The sequence below is a fragment of the Gossypium arboreum genome, chromosome 2 (genome assembly GCF_025698485.1).
Source record: "Gossypium arboreum isolate Shixiya-1 chromosome 2, ASM2569848v2, whole genome shotgun sequence".
NCBI classification, from domain to species: Eukaryota; Viridiplantae; Streptophyta; class Magnoliopsida; order Malvales; family Malvaceae; genus Gossypium; species Gossypium arboreum.
This window is the reverse complement of record NC_069071.1, coordinates 36,717,346-36,722,646: the sequence shown is the minus strand read 5'-3', so window position 1 is coordinate 36,722,646 and position 5,301 is coordinate 36,717,346. Positions and strand designations below refer to the sequence as shown.

Here is a 5,301-nt window from a genome sequence, read left to right as displayed (position 1 = left end):
TATAATATAATATAATATAATATACTTAATTATTAAATAAATATATATATTAATCAATAAAATCTTTGATATTTTTCCACGTTAAACCGCCTCAGCTATAGGAAATGGTTTAATTTCCTCTTAAGTCCTTCTAGTTTTTCTTTAATCTATAATTAAACTTTTACCCTTATTCAATTTAATCCGTTTTACTAATTACTCTAAATTAAGCTAAATTTACTTAATTAAAACCTAATTAAACACACTACTAGACTCATAAATATTTTTAATAATTATTTTCGAACTTATTTCACTAAGACGGAGGCCTGATAACACACTTTTTCGGTGCCCACGGATATTGGGTCGTTACATTTCCTCCCCCCTTAAAAAATTTCGTCCTCGAAATTTTACCTGAAAATAAGTGAGGATACTGTGATCTCATAGTTTCTTCCGGCTCCCACGTTGCTTCTTCTACACTATCGCTTCTCCACAGTACTTTTACTAGAGGGACTCGTTTGTTTCTTAATTCTTTCACTTCTCGAGCTAGTATTTCAACTGGTTCCTCTTCATATGACAAATCTGGTCTAATATCAATGTTTTCAGTAGAGATAATATGAAATGGATCCGATCGATACCTTCGTAACATGGAAACATGAAAAACATCATGAATTTGTTGTAATTCCGGAGGTAAAGCTAATCGGTAAGCAACTGGTCCAACTCTCTCTATAACTTCATATGGTCCGATAAACCGAGGACTTAACTTTCCTTTTCGGCCAAATCTTAATACTTTCTTCCAATGAGAAACTTTGAGAAACAACTTATCCCCGACTGAGTATTCAATGTCCCGACGTTTCAGATCAGCATAAGATTTTTGTCTGTCAAAAGCTACTTTTAATCTCTGTTGAATCTTCTTGACTGTTTCTTCTATTTCACGAATTCATTCAAGTCCAATTATCTTCTTTTCATTTAATTCTGTCCAGCATACAGGTGATCGACATTTTCTACCATATAGAGCTTCATACGGAGCCATCTGAATACTGGACTGATAACTGTTATTATAAACAAATTCAGCTAACGGCAAGTAACGTTCCCGACTAGATTCAAATTCAATAACACAAGCTCGAAGCATATCTTCCAAAATTTGAATTACTCGCTCAGATTGCCCATCAGTCTGTGGATGAAATGCTGTACTGAAATTAAGTTTAGTACCCAAAGACTCATGTAACTGTTTCCAGAATCTCGATGTAAACCGAGGATCTCAATCAGAAATTATAGAAGCCGGTATACCATGCAACCTTATAATTTCCTGAATATAGACCTCTGCAAGTTTCTGAAGTGACCAATCCATTCTGACAGCTATAAAATGAGCCGATTTTGTGAGTCGATCAACTCTTACCCATATAGCATTTTTCTTACTTGCAGACAATGGCAATCCCGTAATGAAATCCATCGTAACACGATCCCATTTCCATTCTGGAATAGTAATCGGCTGTAATAATCCAGTAGGAACCTGATGCTCTGCTTTCACCCGCTGACAAACCAAGCATTTACTAACATATTCAACTATATCTTTTTTCATCCCAGGCCACCAGTACAATTCTCGTAAATCACGATACATCTTTGTGCCTCCAGGGTGTAGAGCAAATGGACCATCATGTGCTTCTCGAAGAATTAATTCTTTAATCTCTGAATTGATTGGAATACAAATCCGATCTTGGTATCTCAAATAATCATACTCATCAATACTAAAATTCCCTGCTGTGTCGCTCTGAACCATTTTTTTTTCTTCATTAGCTTATCATCTTCTAATTGAGCTGACTTGATTCGTTCAAACATCACTGGTTTAATTCTTAATTCAGCCAATAAACTTCCATCATTACTAATACTGAGATGAGCAAACATCGCTCGCAATTCAATTGCTGCTTTCCTACTCAATGCATCAGCTACCACGTTAGCTTTACTTGGATGGTAATCAATAACACAATCATAATCTTTTAAAAGTTCTATCCATCGACGCTGCCTCAAATTCAACTCTTTTTGTGATAAAAGATACTTGAGACTTTTATGATCTGTATAAATGTAACATTTTTCACCGTATAAATAATGTATCCATATTTTCAAAGCAAAGATCACGGTTGTTAATTCCAGATCATGTGTCGGATAATTACGTTCATGTGGTTTCAATTGCTGAGAAGCATAAGCTATCACTTTCCCAATTTGCATCAGTACACACCCGAGCCCATTTAAAGAAGCATCGCTATACACAATAAAATCTTTTCCTGATTCTAGTAAAATCAAAACCGGTGCCTCTGTCAGCATCTGGTTCAATTTCATAAAGCTTTCTTGACATTGATCATTCCAAACAAATGGAACATTCTTTTGCAATAATTTTGTCATTGGTAAAGCTATTTTTGAAAATCCATTCACAAACCTTCGGTAATACCCAGCTAATCCAAGAAAACTACGTACCTTTGACACATTTTTGGGAGTCTTCCACTGGACAATTGCTTCAATCTTCTTTGGATCCACTCTAATTCCATCTGCTGATACCACATGACCAAGAAATACCACCTCTGATAACCAAAATTCGCATTTACTCAATTTCCCATACAAATGTTTCTCTCGTAACGTTTGCAGAACAATTCAGAGATGCTGCTCGTGTTCAAATTTGGACTTTGAATATACCAAAATGTCATCAATAAAAACTGCCATGAACTGATCCAAGTACGGCTGGAAAATTCGATTCATAAGATCCATAAAAGCAGCTGGGGCATTTGTTAACCCAAATGGCATCACTAAGAACTCGTAATGACCAAATCTTGTACGAAATGCTGTCTTCGGTACATCACTTTCTTTCACCTTTAACTGATAGTAGCCCGACCTTAAATCAATCTTTGAAAATACTAAAGCTCCTTCAATTGATCAAATAAATCATCAATACGTGGTAATGGATATTTATTTTTGATTGTCACCTTGTTCAATTTCTGATAATCAATACACAAGCACATCGGACCATCTTTCTTTTTAACAAATAACACTGGAGCTCCCCACAGTGAGGTACTAGGTCGTATAAAACCTCGTTCCAGTAAATCTTGTAGTTGTACCTTCAACTCCTTCAATTCAGTAGGTGACATATGATATGGAGGTATTGACACTGGATCTGTACCCGGGTATACTTCAATTGCAAATTCTACTTCTCTGTCAGGTGGCAATCCCGGTAACTCTTCAGGGAATACATCTGGAAATTCACATACAATTCTAATCTGACTACATTGACTTCTGACTGAATCAGAATTAATAACATATGCTAGAAATGTTGTACAACCCTGATGAAGCAACTTATTAACTTTAATCGCTGATATGATTCGAGCTAACCCACTGGTACGAATTCCATTTACCTCAACACTATCACCATCTTCAGTCTGAACGCTAAATTTCTTTTTATAACAGTCCAAAATTACCCCATGTTCAGCTAACCAGTCCATACCCAATATGACATCAAAATCCCCAAAATGCATTATTAATAAATCCACCGGAAAAGTTTTATCATATATCATTAGCGGACATCTCGGGCACACCTGATTAACTAATATTGTTTGCCCCAATGGACTTGATACTTCTATTGAGACTTTAGACATTTCTATTTTTAATTTCCCCGACTCTACTAATTTTGAATTAATATATGAGTGTGAAGATCCAGGATCAATCAAAGTATAAATAGGCTTAGAATACAGTAAAAATATACCTGTCACCACATCGTGAGTATTGCCTTCTTCCCGGGTTCTGACTACATAAGATCTGGCTGGAGCTCTGGCTTCAGATTGCTGTGTAGCTATATCATTGCTTCTACCAACTCCTCCTCTCCTCAAAACACAACCTCCTCTGGACATTCCTCTACCTCTGGCAGTCGATACCGATCTCTGAGAGGTGGCAGGTGTACTACTCTGAGTTTTCGGACAATCTTTGACAAAGTGTTCAATAGAGCCACAGCGGAAACATCCTCCGGTTTTCTTCCAGCATTCACCAAAATGTCTTTTCCCACAATAATTGCATTCAGGATTTTCACTTTCTTGAAGTGGAGCTTTTACACTACCGGTAGAGACAGTAATCTGTTTTTCTCTGTTCTGTCACCCCTATCAGACCGAAAGCTTGATCTCCAACCACTTCTAGATTCTCTGAATCTCTTCGGTAATGGATTATAACTAGTAGTTCCCATACGTTTCCCAGCTGATTTACCAATTTCTGATTTTTTATCCAGGCCCAGTACTTGTTCTATCATTTTTGCTCGCTCAACCAGATCAACAAGTTCAGTAATTCTGAGACTTACCAATTGAATCTTGATTTCATCTCGCAGTCCTCGTAGAAATCGTTTACAACTATCAGCCTCGGTTGGAACATATTCTAAAGCATACCTGCTCAATTTAGAGAACTCTCGCTCATAATCCAGTACTGACATATTCCCCTGTTTCAACACTAAAAACTCTTGTTTTTTCTCTTCGATGTACAATTCCCCAATATACTTCTTCTGAAATTCTTTTTGAAACAAGTCCCAGGTTACCTGATCATCCGGCAAATGTCTAACCACAGATTCCCACCAGAGATACGCTTCTCCTTGTAACAGTGATACAGCACATATTAGATTCTCTCGGGGGGTGCAGTCTAATTGTTGCAAAACTCTTTTTGTTGTTTCCATCCAATTTTCAGCAGCGGACGGATCAATTCCTTTTAATCCCTGAAATTATGTGGCATCATATTTTCGTAGCTCTTTAATCGGGGCCTGTCTAACAGTAGGTACAGATGTAGTAGCAGGTATAGTTCTCACTATATGCTGTAATGCATCAACTATATCTCTTAACAATTGTGAGGCATTTCTTTCTCTCCCTACGTTAGGAGGTTGATTATCTAATGGATTCACACTAGGTGTAGCAGATTCAGTTTCTTCTAATTCTCGACTTCCAGTATACATTTCCTGTTCAACATTATCCATTCTTTCATCTGACATTTTATCTATAAAATAAAATCAAATAAATATATTAGCATCCAAAAACCCGACTCAGTTTCGACTTAAATGTGGCATGTACTTCTAGACTCATTTACGAGCTTGATTTAGTCCAACAATCGACTAAACCTTAGCTCTGATACCAACAATTGTAACACCCCCTTAACCCTGAACCATCGCTGGAATAAAGTTACGAGGCATTACCTGACGTATCAGACAACTTATGAATAATTCACTAATAAAATAACATTCATAGCATAATTTAAATTACTAAATCCCTATATTGAACTATTCAAATCTAAATCTTACATTTAAGTGAAACAGAA

At 36.5% G+C, this 5,301-nt stretch overlaps 1 pseudogene; it reads right to left on the bottom strand.

Moving 5' to 3' along the window:
* Nucleotides 1-1,043: 1,043 nt before the first annotated feature.
* On the bottom strand, nt 1,044-4,978 carry LOC128284298 (uncharacterized; annotated as a pseudogene).
* Between the last annotated feature and the right edge of the window lie 323 nt (nt 4,979-5,301).